General features: G+C 42.1%; 1 long non-coding RNA gene and 1 pseudogene across 1 annotated transcript; both read left to right on the top strand.

Annotated features, from left to right (window-relative positions):
* LOC146489411 (uncharacterized) overlaps nucleotides 1-21,849 on the top strand; it is a 176,940-nt pseudogene that overhangs the window by 148,643 nt on the left and 6,448 nt on the right.
* Nucleotides 18,417-19,059, top strand: LOC146489413 (uncharacterized). The gene is made up of 3 exons (XR_014864540.1): nucleotides 18,417-18,521; nucleotides 18,622-18,770; nucleotides 18,989-19,059. It is a non-coding gene; the product is annotated as an uncharacterized LOC146489413 (long non-coding RNA).

Raw genomic sequence — 21,849 nt, 5'->3', positions numbered from 1 at the left:
ACAGGTACGCAGTCCACAGATCCACAACTTTCTACCTTGGGTGCTGGAGATCAACCCCGTCAGCTATTTACCAGTATTGGTATGAATTTAGGTGCTAGAGTTAGTGCTAAAATCAAAGCCAAAATCTGGGCTCATGAATACATAGATTTTGGGGCGTTATTGTCAGTAGCTCCCCCCCGTGAAAAGTATTCCCTTTCTATGACCTCCACTGCGGGTGCCTCGGGTCAACCCCAGCTAACACTTGAGCCTTCTCACACGCCAAAAAAAGTGACCAATATACAGCAGTGGCTTACTGCCTTTAACACTTTTGTAACCATTTATTCAGAGAAGGCTTCTGACGACGCCCCAAAACTAATGAAATATTGTGAAGTGGTGCGTGATCTGTCTCAGAAATCGGTGGACTGGCTTTTTTATGACGAACAGTTTCGCTACCTAAGGCAATCCTCCCCCGAAAGCTACCCATGGGATCAGATCCACTGGGAGTTATGGCTGCGGGCAATGGCCAATTTTCGGGGCAAACCTCAATCATCCGCCAGTGCGGATAAGGTAAACCCACGAGTACGTTTTCGTCCCTCCAACAACAATTTCCCAAAGGGACATGCTGGACGTTTCACGCTGGAAGGCAATGTAGGGGATGTCAATATGAGCATGTTTGCTTTAAATGCTATGCCAAACATCCCGCAAGCCAATGTCAGGTCTCACCAACCCACCAGCGCTCCAACGTTGGCAAATCAGGATCGCCAGTTATTACTCCAAGTGTTGGACAGCCCACCAGTCACGCCCGTAAAAGTGGACCGGTTTGAGGCTTTATTAGCCGGTTATACTCCAGCCCTTAAGAGTTATTGTCTGAGAAAACCAGGCAGGTGGTCAAAGATCGGTGTCGGCCAAATCATTCCATACTAACATCATAGATAGGTTAGGTGGACTTATGGATAAATATACTAAAGTTTGCTCTTCGAGTGTTTTGGTATAGGAGATATGAGATCCACTCTCCATCACCCCCTCAGGTCCTACTTTTTCTGGTAAATTTGACCCAGATTTGACAGCCAGCAAAAACTGTACAATTTAGCAAACGAAGTTTATGTTTTGTACCTGATATAAATGGCCATATAACTTCTTGTAAAAAGCCAGAGATATGCAAAATAAGCAAAAGTCAATCTACAACATTTAGTTTTGGAATACCTATATTTCGTATCTGCAAATAAGCAAGAAATTAGCCATTTTCGACTTCACGCAGAACACACAACTAAAACTTCAGCAAAAACTGGATGCCAAAACCAAACACTCTTACCTTCCATCTATTAAAATCAGCAATAATCTTTTTGGGCCATTCAAACAGCAAGATGCTACATCACCTCCATTTCTCCTACTACTCGATGTCATGTACAGCACGACAGGACGTAATCAATGTGCTGTTTAAGCCGCTCCTGGATTTCGCATTGGGTTTGTCTTAAGTAAAAATAATCAGTTGATCAAATTAGTTCCACAAAAAATTCAAATCCCCTCTCTTGCGAATTTAACGGAAAGAAAATTAAGAAAACGCGAAAATAAACAAAACGACGCCATGTTGAATTTGTTCACTTGGGATAGACTGGGAACTAGTTGATTGGTTGAAAGGGAGCCAGGGGCTAGCCAAGGCTGGCCATGGATGATTGTTCCACGCCGTTTTTCTTAAGTAAGCTTTTTGATTTAAGGAAGGCTGGTTTAGGCTTATCCCGTAAATGGCAAGGAATAACAAATTATTTGAAAATGAAGATACCAACGAGGGTTACAACCATTTTCCTTGCTTATTAAATGGCCTACATGTTGTTATGCTTGCTGGGCAGGGAGATTCGTTTTGAAATTTAATTTGCATTTTGTGGGCTTTGATTAGGCGAAATTTTTGGGTCAAGCTGTCTTGTACTGTCAAAGACGGGATTACAACGAATCAAATAAGAGCCAAAAACACAAGAGTAATTTGGAGAAACAATACCGTAGCCCAGTCGGAAGTCTTGTTTGCAGATTCACTTGTAGAAACTCTATTTTGTTTCAATACAAAGGGAAAAAAATCCGAAAAAATAACGTCATATTATTTTATATCGTAAGAGACTATACACGTACGAAAGTATTTTATGACAATTTTCTTCTTACCATATTTACATTTTATTACGTGACATATGGTCTTCGCTCCAGTCTTTTGTGACTGTATTTACATTGCAGTCAGAAGCGTAATGTACAACGCAAAATGAGCTGCTTATTTTCAACTGTTGACATTCCAACACGGTCCAACACCATACGCGCCAAATGAGCTTTATGTTATTCCTCTAAAATCATGCAGAAAGGATTTAACAGATTATCTAACTAATCTGGGTGTCAGTGGATCGAAGTCGAGGCTTATGGACACGGATTAACGAGGCTGATTTTATTCTCAATCGCGCCGGGTTGCATTCTCCATCAGAGGAAGGCAGGGAAATGTCCAAAGCACAAAAACGAATTAACAACACATTACCAGAAGTTAAAATCCAGTTGTTCTCACCCATCTCACAGGGGTGAAGCGAAAAAATTTAAAAATCCTCGTCGGATAAACAACCAGGTGTCGGAAGAAATAGTGTTTTACCAGTGTTATGTAGTACAAGTGTCAAATAACGGTACTTCTTTCGAAGTTACTAAACGGAAACTTTCTTATAAAGGCATTGCAATTTTTGTTATTAAATTCAACAATTCCAGTTGTTCATGCTTTAGCGTGCTTTATCGAGTTGTGAAGAACGCGGGAGTTGGATATCTCTGATTTCTTGACGGTGGAAATGTACATCAAAAGCCGCGCGCTCAAAAAAATCCAATGAAGTTATTTTTTCACACTATTGCGCTGTTCTGCTGGTTCTATTTTGAGCATGATTCGTTCATGTCATTATTTGTTCAGATCTTGAGCTGTTTATCGCGACAAACAGACGTTTCTAGCAACAATGCGCCGGCGATAGGTCCTTCCCGGTCCCCTCCCTACCCAAAGCATTCTCGTCCCCAGAGCCTCCTGTCCCTCTTAGCCGGCGGGGCCTTCGCACGAGGGAAAGGAGGCTCTGGGGACACAGGATTTGATTGGCTAGTTCCTGACAAAAGAAATCTAAAACGGAAGTGAAAATGTTAGCGGCAGAGCGTGGGATGGGCGATTGGCGGCCTGGCACGAAAAATAAAAATAGCGTAAAAAAAAAATGCAGCACGATGGCGGACGCTAAAAAATCGCTAAAGATTCTCCGAAAAAGCCGTTGGCAAATTTGTTAAACATCTGTAGGTGTTATAATCAAACGGGTTTTAATTAGAAACCACTCTGTCAATAGTTTCGTGAAGGAAACACGGTGTGGAGTTGGCAAAAGTCTTTTAGAGTTTTTATTCGGGAAGGGAAGTTACGCTCGATGATAATTTTCCTAAAAAAAACCCTGTCAACCTTGTTTTCACAAGATAAAAAAACATTTACGAATTGCAGTCTTTAATGAAAAGAGACTATCTTCGCAGGAGCTTTCGTTGGCTGAGATCGAGACAAAAGTGAAAGAGCTCACAGTTCTACGCAATTGAATGGCTAAATTTCCCGAGCCTGTCGGTGCAAACTGCTTCTCGCCCAAGTGGCGATCACAAATGGCTGGAGCATTCCCCACAAATTTCTAACTTGGAATAAAGCACAGTAAGGGGCATCTCTCTCAGCTCTATAGCTTTGTGATGTAAGGCAGCAAGAAGGCCTCTATCTCATTTATGTTGGTATCCAGCAGCATCGTAAAATATGTTCTTCCTGTTTGAGTTCACTTCAATGATATGATGACAGGATCCACCATCTCTAAGGAATTTGAAATTATATCTCTTGTTTTCTCTGTTGCTGTTACATTTGGAAACATGACACTTAGCATACCTTGGAACAGGTCTAAAAATAATTATTTCCCTATCAATATTATTAAGTTTTGCAACATCCATTTTTTTATTGTTTTTTTTTTCCAGGGGGGGAGGGGTTGGTGGTGGAATTTGGGAAATGACCTACTTGAAAGTGGAAGAGGGCAACACAAATAATTTACATGTGCACTGTCATCCCTTCAAATCTTATACTGTTAGAATTATCTTTGAGACATAAAAAGGGTGTCACTAAAAATATGAAAATTCATTGTATTTTATGTCATAACAGAAATTGCATTCAACATTTTGTCTTTTTTAGAACAACTTTTTAATTTACCTAATATTTGGAACACTCATTGAACCCAATGAACTCAAAATAAGTCTCTTGAAGGCTACAGACACATAACACAGTTAAACACACAAATGTCAATGTGTAATCTAATAAGTGAATGAGTTAATGTGTGCTGAAGTCAAAATGAGTGAATTTATAACAGAGATGGATAATCCAACCCGATGAATCTGTATGGTAGTTAATTTGCAGGCATACATGCTAGAGATGGAGTGTTACTAGTTTGCCCGACAATCAGTCATCTGTGTATAACAGTATGGGCACAGATTATCCTTCTAATGACATTCATGTATTAAAATTATTAAAAGTATAATTGTTAATAGAACTGAGTGGAGTGCAAAGTTCAATATTTAGTAATTCAATACACCCATTTTGAAATCACATTTCTTTTTGTCAATGTTAATATTTATTGATTTGCTTCAAGAAACCCATTTTTTATATTTTATTTTATTTTCATGGGCTAAAGGGATGCAATTTGGAGACAAAAAAAAGTGTGATTCGTGAATAAATTGCACTGTTGAGAGCCAATCAGATTGCAAGGATCACCAGTGATTTTAAAATAGGTGTAATAAGCATAGAAACAAATTTTTGAATGATCCATCAGATGGTCCATCTTTATTATAAATTGAGCCCTCGAAACGCCAGGTCCATCCTAAAAATGCGAACATACTGTAGTCATTTTCCTTTTAATGATTTGCATAACATTGTACAAGATTAACCCTCACAGGTTTGTATAGTGTGATTTAGGCTGATCACAAAGTGTATAGTTCTAGAGTATCTATATGTTTATTGTGAAAAGAAGAAGAATAAAACTTGTTACCATTCTGCAATGAGATGTGCCTCATCAACCGCAGCTGCTTTGATCTTTTCCCTAATCTCGATCACCACTGTCCAAAACCTGCCTATTTTTTTTTTTATAAACTTAAATACACTTAATATTCCTTCCATTTGGGATACAGAGAGGTCTAGCGATTCGCGTCAAAGAATCATTGCAGATGGTAGTTTCATGCTGTCAAGTTTGATATCTGATTCTGTATCAGCACATTCAACGGCGATGCGATCAAAATGATGTAGTCACTGACCTCGAGCCATGGGTCAAAACAAAGGGCAAAAGCTGGAATATCAAGGATTTGTCGAAGGCAGAGACACCTGACACATCCCTCCTTTTTTTTGACAATAATTCTAATTGCGTTCCTGGAAGCTGCTCACGAAGAGAAATCGATTCCAAAATAAGGAGACGCAGAACATTCGCCAGTATCTCAATAACCTTATCGCCTCTAGCAGCCGCCATGTTATTCTCACTAAATTTAATGACATTTCAAAACTTCATACATGAATACCGGAAGTCCTAGAATCTAGGACTTCCGCATTTCTGTGTCCCCAGAGCCACTTGGTCCTCATGCCCAGCCTCCAGCGGCTAAGAGGACCAGGCGGCTCTGGGGACGAGAATGTACCCAAAGTAAAAATAAGTAGGTTCCAGTCCCTTGAGAGCAATCCAACTCAAGATGGCGTCGTTCTGTTTAGTTTGTATTTCTTTTAAAATTTTCCTTCTGTTAAATCGGCCAGAGAGGGGTTCTGATTTTTTTGGGACCACTTTAGTCAACTGCATATATTTAACCGTGGAGAAAACCAATGTGGAATCCAAGAGCGGCTTAATCGGCACATTGCCTGCGTCGTGTCGTGCTGTACACGACAACGAGTGGTAGGAGTAATGGAGGTGGTGAAACATCTTGCTGTTTGAATGGCCCAAAAAGATTATTGCTGATTGGGATAGAGGGAAGGTAAGAGTCTTTGGTTTTAGCATCCGTATAATGCTGAAGATTTAGTTGTGTGTTCTGTGTGAGTTCGAAAATGGCTAATTTCTTGCTCATTCGCAGATGCGAAATATAGGTATTCCAAAACTAAATGTTGTAGAATGACTTTTGCTTATTTCGCATATCTCTGGCTTTTTACAAGAAGTTCTATGCCCATTAATATCAGGTACAAAACACGAACTCCGTTCGTTTAATTTTACAGTTTTTCCTGGCCGTCAAATTTAGGTCAAATTTACCGGAAAAACTAGGACCTGAGGGGGTGATGGAGAGTGGATCTCATTTCTCCTATACCAAAACACTTGAAGGGTAAACTTTAGTAAATTTATCCATAAGTCCACCTAACCTATCTATGATGTTAGTATGAAATAATTTGGCCGACCCCCATCTTTCAGCTTTTTCAGGTTTTGCCCGGTTTTCTCAGATATTTACTCTTAAAACCCTTTTAGTTAATGGCTCTCGGTACGGTTTTCGAATTTCTTACATCGGCGAATTATCTCCTTTTGAGTCTCCTAATTTACAAAGTGCGCTACAGAGCCCGGACGTTGTTTCAGGAAAATTAATGAAGGAAATTGAAGCTGGTAGGGTTGTGGGACCTTTCACGGCTCCCCCTTATCCTACTTTTCGCACTTCGCCCATTGGCTTAGTTCTCAAAAAAACTCGTAACGAATTTAGATTAATTCACCATTTATCATACCCCAAAGGTTCTTCTGTAAACGATTCCATCCCCGATGAATGCTCAATAGTTCATTATGCTACGATTAGCGATGCCATTTCTATTCTAAAAAACTTCGGGGCCGGTTGTTTTTTGGCTATAACGGATATTAAGTCCGCATTCCGTATTATTCCTGTTCACCCGTTGGAATACCCTTTACTCGGTATCAAATGGGCAAATGAATATTATTTTGATCGGTGTCTAGCAATGGGTTTGAAGTCAAGCTGTGCTATTTTCGAAAAATTCAGTTCTTCTTTGGAGTGGCTTGCCACGCAACACTTACATGTCTCTGCCGTTTTACATATTTTAGACGATTTTTTGTTTATTGCACCTAATAAAGATCAATGCAGCAAAGATCTACACCATTTTCTCGATATGTGCAAATTCCTCGGAGTCCCAATTGCTGAAGAGAAAACAATGGGACCAGATACCACTTTACAATTCGCTGGCATAGAGCTTGATTCTGTGCATCAGGAGGCCAGGTTGCCGCTAGACAAGCTTACCAAATGTCACACCTTACTTCATCAATTTTATAAGAAGCGCTCCGTTACTCTGCGCGAGCTGCAATCTTTAATCGGCCTGTTGAATTTTTGTTGTTCAGTTGTCATCCCAGGCCGTGCATTTTTACGCCGCTTAATTGACCTTACCACCGGTCTGACACGCCCTCATCACCACATCCGTTTAAACAGAGAAGCTAAACTTGATATACGCATGTGGTTAGACTTTCTAGATAATTTTAATGGCAGGGCATTTTTTCTGTCAGATCACTGGGACAATTCTTCTACACTTGAATTATATACGGATGCTGCGGCATCAAAAGGTTATGGTGCGATATTTGGAAAGCACTGGTTTGGCGGCGCTTTTCCTGACAAATGGTACAGTTTCAACATTACTTTTCTCGAGTTTTTTCCCATTGTTGTTGCTGTCCACATTTGGGGGACTAGCATGGCTAACCGCTGCGTGCTATTTTTCACCGATAATGCTGCCCTCGTGGACATTATCAACAAGCAAACATCTAAGCATAAGTCAGTAATGGTTCTTCTACATGACCTGGTTCTTAGCTGCCTACGTTATAATATTTTATTTCGTGCTCGGCATGTTCCTGGCTTGCAGAACAGCCAAGCCGATTACATCTCCCGATTTCAGGTAGAAAACTTCAAGGAACTAGCGCCAGAGGCAGACGAATTCCCAACAACAGTACCAGCGAACCTTCTGCCAGAGAGTTGGTCACTCACTTGAGGGATTTATTAGGCTCAGCTCTAACGGCCGGCACCAAAAAATCGTACCAGAGAGCATGGGGGTCGTTTCAAATTTTTTATGAACGTTTTTGTGGGTCATCAACCCCCCAGCTACCATTATCGTCGCCCCAATTAGTTCTTTTCATATCTTACCTATCGGCAAGGAAACTCGCACCTTCTACGATTTCTTCTTATCTTTCGGCTATCAGTTATGTTCACAAGATCAAAGGTTATTCCGACCCAACTAAATCGTTTTTGATTCATAAGCTGTCAACAGCTTTAAGTCGCCAGCGTTTGGCTGACCTCCGTTTACCCATTACTCGACCGGTATTGCACGAGCTTATTAAATCTCTCCGTCACACCAATTCTTCGGCCTTTCAACGTTGTCTTTACTCAGCGATGTTCTTATTAGCCTTTTACGGCTTCTTTCGTATTGGTGAACTGGCGGCTAAGAGTGTGGGTCGTGTCGATTCCATATTACAATTTAAGGATTTAAAATTTTTGGTACACAATGGCCAACCACAAATGATTAAGATCATTATTACCGCATTTAAGCACAATACCGACCGGAAACCCTTTGAAATCTTAATTGAACGCGAGGAAACTTTGCCGTTCTGCCCCGTGCAAGCAATGGTAGAATATTGCAAAACACGAGGGGCCCTACCGGGCCCGTTATTCTGTCAACAAAACCTTGCGCTTATTACGGTCTACCAATTTAACACCGAACTCTCTCGTTGTTTACACTTTTGCGGCCTTGACCCTAGTAGATATAAGGGCCACAGCTTCCGAATTGGCGCTGCTTCGCTTGCGGCCGATAAGGGTTTCTCGGACGCTCAAATCCGCACTCTTGGCCGCTGGAAATCTGACGCTTTCAAACTATATATACGCTCTGAACGCCTTCACGCCAATTAAGTCTAATACTGTAGGTAGAACAGGTCACGCACCAACTCAATTCTATCATTTTCTCTCTGTGTATGACTCCAAGAAATGTAGGTCAGACATGGGCTGCTATCATTTCTGGAGAGTTATAAGTACTATGCTAATGACAGTGACTAGAGTGATCATGTAGGACAGACATGGGCTGCTACATTTTCTGTTGTCAGTTAGTTATCGCTGTACACCCCACTGACGACCATGTAGGACAGACATGGGCTGCTACATTTTCTGTCGTCAACTAGTTAGTTGCTTCTATCAAGTGTTTTTTGGTACAATGGGTTTGGTTATGGGCTGCTACAGTTTCCATTGATAATTATTTAGCTGTAACAAAAACAACTATTCTTTTCCTTCCATATTTTATAAATTTAACTCATTTTCTTTAACTATAGCGTGACAGACCCCTGGGTCAGACATGGGCTGCCATACCGTATATTGTCGTTTCGCGTGCGCCTGTTATCAGCAGAGTATTGTTACGGTTCAGCGGTGACGTAAGCCAGTCATGGGCTGTTACTGATCCGTCAATATTATTCTCTATTCAATATTATACCCGCTATTCTTGTTTCCAATTCGCGAGCTTTGCAGTGGTGTCTTGGTGGGGCTGCCACAGTTGTGTGTGGCTTGTGGCGCCTTTTTCGCCCCACCTTTGCTGAAAATGATATTTTAATTACCATTGGCATTGTAAACAATTCACTTTTATTTGAGTTTCAATTAAAACCGCCACAGTATTTAAGTGGCCAAGAAATGTCAAATCTGGACTTGTTCATTTGTTGTACATCATATCATCTTCAGCAAACTAGTGCGTCCCCGCACAGAGCTCCCGAATTCTGTTGAGTGCATTGTATCGGCATAAAACCAAACATCATGTCAACGCATGATGTTATTTATGTCGATACATTGACCAATTGTAGTCTAGGCACATATTTGTTAATCCGATGGTGGTTTGTCATGTGACATAACAGCCAATCATGTGGGAGAGCCCAATTTGTCCGCTAGTATAAAGGACTGGTCGCATTGGCAAGAATTGCCTCTTGCTTTCACCATCACAGCGAGTATATCTCCTGGCGAAATCAATTTTCCCGCCCTCCGCTCCCTTATCGCCATCTTTCGGATTATCATTTATGCTTTGTACTTTCGCTTACCAGCTGTGGGGCGCCTTTTTCGCCCCACCTTTGCTGAAAATGATATTTTAATTACCATTGGCATTGTAAACAATTCACTTTTATTTGAGTTTCAATTAAAACCGCCACAGTATTTAAGTGGCCAAGAAATGCCAAATCTGGACTTGTTCATTTGTTGTACATCATATCATCTTCAGCAAACTAGTGCGTCCCCGCACAGAGCTCCCGAATTCTGTTGAGTGCATTGTATCGGCATAAAAGAACCTTTGGGTGATTTTGTAGTTACAGGCTCAAAACCTTTGGAGTGTTTGAACCTTGTTTAATTGTTAGAACCTCGTTTATTTTCGAACTGTCTTAGAAGAGGAGATGTCACATTAGGATGTTATGCGTGACGCGTGACACGCATGCTCATTAGAACTTTATACATTGAACTTTGGAATAGCTCGCTCGCTCGTTGCTTTTCGACTCGAGTCTTATGACAGACACAGAGTCACATTTCCACGTGTACATGCACTGATCTGAGTTACAGGCATTCACATTGTCCGTGCGAAACATGCAATGGCAAAGCATTGTCCTCTTCAACTGAGTTTCACCACTGGGAAAGAAACAACCTTTTAGCTAAGTGAGTTGCTTGGAATTTGTAAGGTTATTAAGAATATAAATAAAACACGTTCATTTAAACAAAGTGCACTTCATTTAAAAGGTGCATGATCCTGTGGATTTGGAGAGAAAACCTTGTCTTGGAAAACTAAATCTCTAGTCTGTGGAGGCCCTTAGTTTATTATTATTTACCGCTGACTGGTTAGCTCGATTGGTAGAACACTGGACTCCTGTGCGGGAGGTTGCGGGTTCAAACCCCGGCTGGACCACCACTCAGGGTTGTCATGACAATTTCAAAACATTTCACGCAAAGAGCGCTGCAGTCACGAAATTTATGGTCGTTTTGCATTAACATAAGCTTGTTATTTTATTTTTCACAGGTATTGCCATGCGTGGATTGTTGCTTCGCCTTAAAGCCAAAGAACTCTCAGGTGATCCTTCCTTCAAAGGTTCCCGTGGGTGGTACGAGAAATGGAAACGATGCCACTCGGTCAGCATGCGAAAGAAAACAACACTGGCACAGCGATTACCCGCTGACCTCGAAGAAAACATTGTTAGGTTTCACCGCTTCGTGATAGCATCGAGAAGACGTGCTGACTACCCTTTATCCCGCATCTACAACATGGATGAGACGCCCATGCATTTTGAGCTGCCATCAAGCCGAACATTATAATTCAATGGGAGCCAAACAGTGCTACTGAAATCTTGCAGAGTGGAAAAGCGGAGCTTCACCGTTGTTCTTGTTGTTGCTGCCGATGGAACCAAAATGCCCCTGAAGGTCATCTTCAAAGGCGTCTGGACACCAAGAGACCTGGTTGTTCCACATCATTTTTGTGTTTCCTTCCATAAGAAAGGCTGGATGGATGAGCAGTGTGTCAGAGAATGGACCAGACAGAGTTTACCATGTGCTGAGCGCTCCCTTCTGGTTTGGGACTCATTCCGAGCTCATTCAACCGATTCCATTAAAGGTGACCTGAAGCAGCAAAACATTGATGTCACAGTTATCCCTGGAGCCCTGACACCGGTTGTACAGCCCTTGGATAAGTGCCTCAACAAGCCCTTTAAAGATAATGTGCGTCGAAAGTACCTGGCATGGATGACATCAGGGCCATTTGAGTTCACCCCAGCTGTCCAGAAGAAGGCGCCATGCAGAAATCTTGTCCTTCGTTGGATCAAGGCAGCATGGGCAGAGATCACCGAGGAGATGGTCAGAAAGTCCTTCAGGACCTGCGGAATTTTGATACACAGAGTTTGCAAGATGTTCTATTTCCTTGTATATGCTCGGCCAATAAACACAGGATTTCGCTCGTAGCTTGCACTTTTCCATACCAAGGTGCCCTCCATGAATTTGCTGCAAGATGTTGCCTCTCAAGGATTCAGGCACTATGACACGGCTTCCAAGAAGTAACAGCCCATCTTCTATCGATATATCATCTCGTAGGGGGCCAGCATGGTTTAAGTGCCGGATCAATTTTCTATACACTGTCGTCCCAACCTTGTGTAACCTGATGGGATAGCAGCTGCAAGGTTTCATCTTTTGCAGTTTCCATTTTAAACTCTTCCATTTTAGCTAGAGTGATTCTGATTAGGTGGTGAACTTTCACATTCATGTCTGGTACTTCAAATTCATCCAACAGCGACAGGCGTGGCAGGGCGTCAGCTGTGACCATTTCTCTTCCTGGAAGATATTTAATAACGCAGTCGTAAGGTTGCAGACGCAACAGCATTCTTTAAAGACGCGGAGGTGCTTGCATCAGGTTCTTTTTGTTGATCTGTTCTTAGGGGCAATGATCTGTTTTAACCACAAACGATCTTCCGTAGAGGTACAAATGGAACTTTTTCCAGCCATAGACTACTGCTAATAGCACTCATTCAATATCGGCATATCTGGTCTCTGCAGTAAGTGCTTTTAATGCAAAAGCTATTGGCTTGTTGTTTTGGAACAGAGCTGCGCCTAAGCCCTTGACTGATGCATCAACGTGGAGGACAACTGGTTCATTTCTGTCATAGTACGCCAAAGTCTTTGTGGTACATTTCGATAACTTCACCTTCTCAAAGGCTTTCGAATGTGATGAATTCCACACAAAGTCAACGCTCCCTTTCAAGAGATTTCTTAAGGGGGCAGTGTGGTCAGCTAGATTGGGGATGAATGAGCTCATGTAGGTTTCCATCCCCAGGAAGGTGGAAAGCTCCTTCTTGTCTTGGGTGGTTCTAGATTTTCTATGGCTCTGACTTTGTCTGGGCTGGGCTTAACACTGTCCGGTGTATAAAGCATACCAAAGAAATTGCACTCCTTCATCTTGATAAGACATGCCTCGTCACTGAGCTTGATGCCAGCTTTTCTGGTGCGTTCCATGGTTTTGTGTAGATGTAAATCATGCTCTTTGTCATTCTCTCCATAGACTGTAACATCATCGGCAATACCAATGGCTCCCTGGCAGTCCCGATATGTCTCGTCAATCTTGAATTGAAAAATATCTTGACTCATTCGTAGACCAAACGGCATCCTAAGGAAACGGTATTGACCAAATGGTGTATTAAAAGTTGTTAGATATGAGGATTCTGCATCTAGTTTGACATTCCAATAGCCATTGTGTGCATTGAGCTCACTAAAGAGCTTTGCTCCTGCTAATTTGGGTGTGATTTCCTCTAGGGTGGGTATGGGATGATGTTCTCTTTTGATCGCCTTATTCAGGTCCTTAGGATCGAGGCATAAGCGGAGTCGTCCATTTTCTTTTTCTCTGATAACAAGGGAGTTAACCCAGTCTGTGAGTTGTGTTACTCTTGCAATGATATCTTGGCTTTCCATCTCACATAGTTCGGCTTGTAATTTGGCTTTTAACTCTATGGGCACTTTGCGGGGTGCATGGACCACTGGGGGTTTTTGGGATACAATGTAATGTGATATGTATAGTGGTCAAAACATCCAACAGTACCATTGAAGCATTCTGGGTACATCTCCATCAGTTCTTGCTTTTTTCTGATTGGTGGCCGCTCTTCGAGTGGTACTTGACTTTCGACGTAATTCAGGCTTTTCTTTTGACTACCTGAGTTTTGAGCTGGGGCCTCGAAGCTGTTAGTCGGAGCAGCTTGGTCTAGTTGATTTGTTTTAAGTGAACAGTGTAATGAGATTAGTTTCAGTGCCGTGCACGCTTTTAGACCGAGAATAGCTCACCCTGCAGTATCTGTGACGTAAAAAATGCAGTTTATCTTCTTCTCTTTGTACTTGCAAGGGATGTTTATTGTGCCAAGTTGCTTGATTATAGAGCCCCCGTATGCTGAAAGGACGGCTTCGTTCTTTTCCAGTGCTTCTGGTTTGTGATTTCCTTCGTAGTCAAACTTCTCTGGGGCGATTATGCGCAGTAGCCTTACGGTTAAAACATTGCTCTGTGCGCCAGTATCTACTTTACATTGAAGATTAATTTTCCGCTTTTTTTCTGGCTGAGTTATCTCAAGTGTTGCAAAGGCTTCGTCGCGTGTGTCGTGTATCGAGTGTTGTGTGTCTTCTATGGCGTTAACCTCGATGGTACTGATTGTTAGAATTTCATCGTCGTCGTCGTCCCTATCGTCAATCGCGTGTATAACTTTTTTGAAGACGGACCTCCTTCCTTGGTTAAGTTGTTTCCGTTTGCCGGATCGGCAAACAGATTGCCAATGATTAGCTTTGCCACATTTCTGACATGATGTACCATAGGCTGGACATTTGTTCCTCGGGTGTTGTTTTCCACAGTTGTTACAGAACTCCCTTTCTTGTTCCCTACGAATGGCATTAATACTCCTGTCTTCTTGAAAGTTTCTGCTACTTCCTGCTAGTGTCTTCATGTGTTAACTTGTTGCCTCGTGGCTCCTTGCAATCTCAATAGCCACCGCAAGGGTCAGTGATTTGTCTCGACTTATGAGAGACTTTTGGACATCAGGATTTCTTGATCCCCAAATAAGCTGATCTACGACTCTATCTTCAATTTCGACTTTCTCGCAAAATTGGCACTTCGCTGCTAGATTTTTTAATCTTGAAAAAAAAAATCATCCACTGGCTCGCCTTGCTCTTGTTGTATTCCTTGAAGCGTGTATCTATTCATTTCATTCTTATGTACTCTTTATTTTTTAACCAGGAGCAATGATAACAGCTGGAATAATGAAAATCTCGAGGAAAGGGACTGGGACTGGGAAATCATGGCGTCAAGACGTGTTCTTAAAGTGCCAGTGTAGAACGCCATACCAGATGTCCCCCATGTAGTAAGAACCAATCCAAGTAAATCATTTCGAAGTGGAGTTTGCCTTTTGGTCAAGGGTCGAGGGTAATTAGTCAAGGGTTGAGGGTCGAGGGTAAATGGTCGAGGGTCGAAAAATTATTCAAAATTATTTTCAAATTATTTCTGAACTTCGTCAACTCGAAAGTTCACAGGCTCATGTTTACTTGAGTTTCCGGTACCTGTTTTTGTCGCATTTGGGTCATATTTTTGTTTGTCAGAAACTCACGTTACATTCCCACGGACTCTCTGGCGTGCTGAGCATCAGAATTCGGCGAGCTAATTTTGGTTAAATTATCAGTTTTTCCGGGCCACGAATTCGAATTACAGCAGAATATTGAATATTTAGAGCAGAAACCCAATGGTTTTCTTGTTTAACGTTTCAGTCGCTTATGAAAAGGTTAGACAGATAAACCCCTGGATTTCAGAACATTCCAATAGCTTTTTGTGGCCACAAGATTCGAATGTAGCCGGGTAGCCACATTGTCTGGGCGTGTTGCTTTGATTGACAGCACCAAATGCAGTTTCCTGCTGTCAAAACCCCTGTCTCGTCTTTCCAGCTTTACTTGCTCATCTCCCGGGACTCATCTTCTTGTTCTGTTTGTTATCGTGGCTATGGAATCATTTCGCAGTCGATTGAAACAGAAAGGCTTTATTGTCTCCTTCAATCCAAAAGGAGATGGAAGCTGCTTTTCTTCGGCAGCTGCACACCAGCTGAAACAAGACGGTGGGTGCTTAAAGAAGGCGACCTTCGAGTATCTATTAAGTCATCGTTTTGATGTAAGTATTTTCATTGTTAGTCATTACTAGCAAAGAAATAGATAGGAAAGAATAATGTAACGTCAGTTACAAAAGCGCAAGTCAGAAAGGTTGTAGCTAGCTTTTTGCTGTACTTTGCATTGTTCGCGTTTTATGTTTTATTGATTACGAACTTGACAAAAGTTGCCTGTCAGTGATTAAACGTTATTAAACTGGTCTTACCTAACTACATGACACTCAGGTGAGGCAAACTAGTCTGACCAAAGTGCAGGGTGTGGAGTAAAAGCTGAATACGGAGCCCCCATTAGAAGACTTGAATAAGAGCAAAGGAAACGCAAAATGACAAAGCAGGGTGCCAGTAAAAGCTGAATAATACTACCGAGCCAATGTAGGTGGATTTGAATACGAACTCTTTCCGTACTCGTCTTACTTTTATATCCCAGACCCTTGGCCGTTCAATTACGCCTTGCTTTCTACAGACAAAGTGAATAAAGAACTTAAAGAGTCGCAATTGAGAAACCCATGAAGAAAGGAACAACAAATGACGGACATGACGTGAAATGTTTTGCGCTGCTTCCAGACGGGAAACCACTTACTATAATGTACTTTATCAGCTCATCAGTCGAATATCAAGAAATAGATATTAGTTCGAGAAGCTATTCCCCTCGCTTAATCAAAAATTTAAATATCAACAGCATGCGGGGAACGATTGTCTTGGGTTCGTCTGCGAGAAGGACTTTGCAGACAAGAAAAAGCCCATTCAATGGGAAGAGGCCATCGTAAAATTACGAGACGAATTTGCGACCAACATGGTAATCCAAGCATTCTCGGATGTGATGCATCAGGAAATCGTTGTACTCACTGTACACGGGGTAAGACGATTCTTAATTAAAAACAAGAATACCGTCAAGATAAGACAACTTGTCTCCACACACATTTTTTGAATGAAAAAACTCTATAGTTCAAAAGGTTTTTCACTTATATAGCACATATTATAGAATATAATGTTAGTCACATTTATTCACGGAATTCGCGAAATTAAAGCCCCAGCCAAACGGACTCGCAAGTAGCCCCATTTTGGACGCGTTTCAAAAAAGCTATTTCAGTGCAGCCTTGCATTCGCGCTAAAGAGACCAACTTGCGTTCACTTGCGTTGGGTGGCCAAATGGTGGAAAACTTGCGTCTACTTGTGCGTGGATTTTGAGCTCCATCAAAGTGCAAGAAAGTCATCGCAAGTCTTCTCAAGTACATGCAAGCAGGGGCTTAACGCGCCGCGAAAATTTCGTGTAACAAGAAGCCCTTTACAAGCAACCTCGTTCTCAGGGTCTCTCTTTTGCCTTGTAAGTGGCTCTTTGTGACGTCATCATTGATGTCACAGTCTATCTACCACGCTATCCAATAAAAACTAAATGAAAAAAATGCCACTTGGGCTTTCTGTGCCCCTGTGATGTCATTACGACGTCACACCTCACTCCACCATCCAAAATATATTGAATAAAATTATGTGAAAAATACATTATGCGCATGCATTGACCTGCTGCCTGGTCTTCCTGTGACTCCACCGCCTGGGTATCTTGTGCCCTGTGAAGTCAGCTCAAATATGCTTTGGCTTGCCGCTTGGGATTCCTGTAACTCCAGAAACATCCCTTGGCTTGCCCGGGCCAAGAGCTGACGACGACCACGAGCATTTACCAAGAATACAGGGTAACTTATGAAGTGGCGCCTGACGGGCCACTTAATAAGGCATTAAAAAGTATTTTATTATTTACAGGGAGAGGAAGATTGTATAAGAACAGTGAGACCAAGCTCAGGGATATGTTTTGGCACAATATTTTTGGGGCATACTGGCGATGGTGACCATTATGTGGCTATTGTCTCTACAAATACGGTAAATAGATGTTTCTAATGTTTCTAATGTTCCTGAAGAATACCTTGGGCTGATACAAAACATATACCATACCATATCATATCCATAACCAGGGGTGACTTGTCTGACCGGAGGGGGAGGGGGGGATGAAAATAATATGCGATGCTAATGAGTTGATGCAAGCACGATACACCCTTTTTACAGGGTACCAGCAGTTATGCTGATGCCACAAAATTGCCAGCCAGTGCCTCAAATGATAATGCAGTAGTTGTGGAGAGGAAGACGGCGGTTTCGAAAAAAAAGCGGTTATCACCAAAGAAGTCTCAAGGGAATGATGCCCTTAATCAACGCTCCTGGAAAACGGTCTGTCCATTAGATTAAACTATAAATTTCGTGATATCGCAGTCATTTAACGAGGCCGGGGAGCACCCCTGTGCACTGAGGATTCCCCACAGGATTTCGATAGTGAAGCCGGGGAACCTTATGAGGGAACGCACTATAGCGGAGCTTCTAGGCAGTGCCTAAAGTTTTAATTTTTAGAGTTTTACAAATAAAATTGAACAGTTGGTAAACGTGCCTTTCATACTTCTGTAAAATCCCGTTGATCCTTTTTGATCATTTTTTTTTCAGACACAAAGGAAGAGAAGGCGACAAATTCCTGAAATGGAATGATGGGGCGAGGAGGAATTCAACCCTGGAGTTCCTGTTTGGAGGGGCGAGCCACAGGTAAGGAGAGTTATTTCAATACTGTTAAGAGTTATGATCTTGACATCCATCTTAATTCTACCCAGTAAAGATTTGGACCCTGGCTAGAGTATGGAATGGGAAAAGAAGGCTTTTTATTTCCATTGATGTCAGAAATTTGAGAAAATTGCTTTTTTTTATCCCCATTTTCATCTTTTTCGTAAAGATGATCGGGAAGAAATCATTACCATTTCAGAGGATTCAGCCGACAAAGATAGCACGCCAAAGGAATCGAACGACTTGAATGCGGCTAAAAGGATTAAAAGACGGCGTAATTCATCGGTACGCTTCTCGTGCCATGACATTAAATAATAAAGTAGCGATAAAGATAAAAAATACCGAGAACGATAATAATGCAACTGTCTTGTTTTCCCTATTATAGAAAGAAGACAAGGAGAAAGATGTTGATCTGATAGATCTGACCTTGTCGTTTGACAAGCTTAGCTCTGCTGAAAACACACCAACAAAGACAGGGCAGAATCGTCGTCCTTCAAATGCGAAAGCCAAGGATCTATTCAATGACAAATCGAGGTAAAAGGAAGTACAATTATTAATGCTAAGAGGGTGAAGGAAAAAAATTCGAGTCTAAATCGCCATGATTTAACATGACTTGCAATCTAAGGCAAAGTTGGGCATTCAGAACTAACTTTGGTTGCGAGAAAAGGCGGTAAAAGTAAAATAGCAACTGACTCTGATCTGTTTACGACTTAAGGCATTTAAGATTGTTATCGTCATCGTTATTGTTTCAGTACCACAGTATGCCCTGATGATCCCTTCAAAAAAGAACCAGGGAGTGATTCAGACGAAGAATTGCTACGACCTGCCTTCAGGTAAAACTGTTGCAAATTAAAATTTCAGCCGGCACATTAATCCTGTTGTGAAAGTATCTCATAGGAGGAGGAGGGGTAGAGGGCGAGTACCGGGCCCGGCGGGCCTCTACCTTTTTGTAATGTGCTGGCTAAACGAGGCAACAATGTTGCGGAAATAGTTCGCGCGTGCCCATGTTTCCACGATGTGTGGAATATTGGAATGTAACATGAGAAAAGGGTGAGATTCCCCTTTAGCCCCCTCGCCCTGCTGTCCCCCTCCCGCTGTGCTTAACCCTGAAAATGCCGAATTTGTGCACGGAAAACCACATTTTGGGCCTCAATTAGCAGTTTTCCGTCGGTATGGTGTCTATTTGCAGCGAAATGGGTAAAAATGCTATTTGGCACAAAAAAGATAAATTTTCCTTTAATCAAGAGTGAAATAGAGTTATGTCAGGAAATAGAGTTATACTCAGGGGGCTCATAGAACAGAATAGACTTGTTAAAGTAACAATTTCCTCAGCTGCCTTTGACTGGATATGAAAGTCAGAGTTGTTGATTGCAGCTTTTTGGAATACCTAGCCCCTGCAATCCAGTTCATTCAGATGGATTGCTATAGTTTACTGGGTCATGGATGGTCATTATACAAAGTCTATAACTTTTTTCCCATAGTGCCTCAGCAGTCTCAGATGACGATCGCAAAGACGAAAGTTCACATCAGGCTTTAATTAAAAGCAGGTATAAAAATTAAAATCTGTTATACGTAGGTACCGGATGAAATTATCTACACGCACTGACTAGTTTTCATTTTTTTCTGCATTTCTTAGCAAACAAGGGACGGAATCGGAATCTGACGACTCCATCATTCAGGAGAAGCCGAAACAACGCAAGATACCTAAATCCTCTTGGGACAATGCACAGAAAGAAACAGTGAAATCCCTGCCCATTGGAATCAATGGACTTAACATATACGAAATTAAGGATTTCCGACGAAAGTTCAATGCCCTTGAAGATGGCAGAAAATGGAAGAAAAATTGTCCCACGGAGTGGAAAAACCATGGCCGTGTCGTTTTGCTGATTGCAAGGGGTCGTACAAGTGCGTCAAAGAAAAGTGCCCATTTAAGATGGAATTTGGTGTAACAAATACAACGCAGTTCGAAAAGGAAGGAGGTGAAATGATTTGCAAAGGCTGTGGCAAAGTGGGAGAATATGTTGCATGCAGTGCGCGAAGGTATCTTAGTTATCATTATAAATCAGTGACTGTTTACCACATTGGTAATCACACATGCCCCGTCAAAGACAGTCTCCGAAAAAAGGACATCACGAGCATCGAACAAATTATACGGAATCAACCAAACATCAAGCCCTCCGAGGTACAGTCGGCGTTCGTCATGTCCGCATTTCAACAGCAAATGGATTGGAACGCTGTCGAAAGAGAGGCCAGTGCTGTATTGGATAAGAAACGCGTATCCAACATGAAACAGAAACTGAAGAAGGATATAGAGCCTTTTGGCCACAACTTTGAGGCGATTGTCTCTTTTAAAGAGTATGCAGATAAAAAAGACCCCTTATATGTGTACAAAATTAATGACAAGAGGGGAAACCCGGACATGCCATCCTTTGTCTTCAAGACGAGCACGACAAAAATGAAAATGGCATTAAACATGGACAAAAATGAGGACCATTTTCTGAGCAAAGAATTTTCTTTTTTTGACGGAAAAAGGAAACGGTGCAATGGGTTTATCACACTAACAGCCAGTGTGGTGTATCATCCCTCGCTGCGGAAGCAGATACCGCTGGCTACAATGGAGGCAGAAACCGAGGACACGGTAAACGTAAAACTTTTCTGGAGTTTATTTAATGAAGCCTTCTGGAAAATGGCCGGTTCGGATAGTGCTAAATTTAACCCTAAATCTGATATGGACTTATTTATTGGGGCCGATGATAGCAGGGCTTTCCTGACAAGCTGGGTGTCGTGGTGGCATGAGCACCGTGGGTTCATTTTCTGTGTGTTCACGAACCCCAGTGCACCGCAAATGAACCAGGCTGAAGTGACTCATGCCGGTTGGGCTCACCGAGACCGCCAAAATTTGTCTCTACTAGACGCATGTCAAGCAGACACACGAGACGCTTTGCTGCTTGGCATGGAGACCAAAGCATACTTGACTGGCGCTACACCAGGAGGAAAAGGTCCTTCGTTTGCTGACAGAGCATGTAAGCAACATGAAGCGGAAGTTCGGAGGGCACAGTCAACAGGGAAGGAGATGTTTTCCTCTCCAGACGGCCAGCTCATTGATGCAGGTTCCTCACACAAACCACTTTCCCGGAAAAAGAAGGCAACTAAATCAAAGGGTCCAGCTCGCCACAGGTAACCATTCAAAGCCTAAATCCTCTGCCTATTTGGCAGACGAGCTACCCTGCTACCCACAGCGCTGCCAAAATGATGCAGCCGCGGATGCAGACTTTACCTCAACCGCCTGTATTTTCTCAACCGCCTCAGTTTCTTCAACCGCCCGCGTATCCTTGACTACCTTTTCCTCAGCCGCGTCCCCCTCTACCGTCTTTCACTCAATCACCAATGCCCTGTGCTGGCTTACAGCCCTCATGGAATTCTAGCATGTCGCCAAGTATCTATGAGCTGGTCATCACGCCTCCAACAGTGAGAAAATGCTATGGGTGTGGGGACGACCTGGGTGATAAATACAAAACTCCACCTTGTAATATTATATTAAAACATGTAGACAAAAGGGTCAGCAGAAAAGATTCTATAACAGGTCAGCTAATACACAGTCAGGACTATTCAA

Source organism: Pavona decussata, unplaced genomic scaffold (genome assembly GCF_977016875.1).
Source record: "Pavona decussata unplaced genomic scaffold, jaPavDecu1.1 SCAFFOLD_6, whole genome shotgun sequence".
NCBI lineage: Eukaryota > Metazoa > Cnidaria > Anthozoa > Scleractinia > Agariciidae > Pavona > Pavona decussata.
The sequence above is the reverse complement of the archived record's forward strand: the minus strand, read 5'-3'. Positions and strand labels throughout refer to the sequence as shown.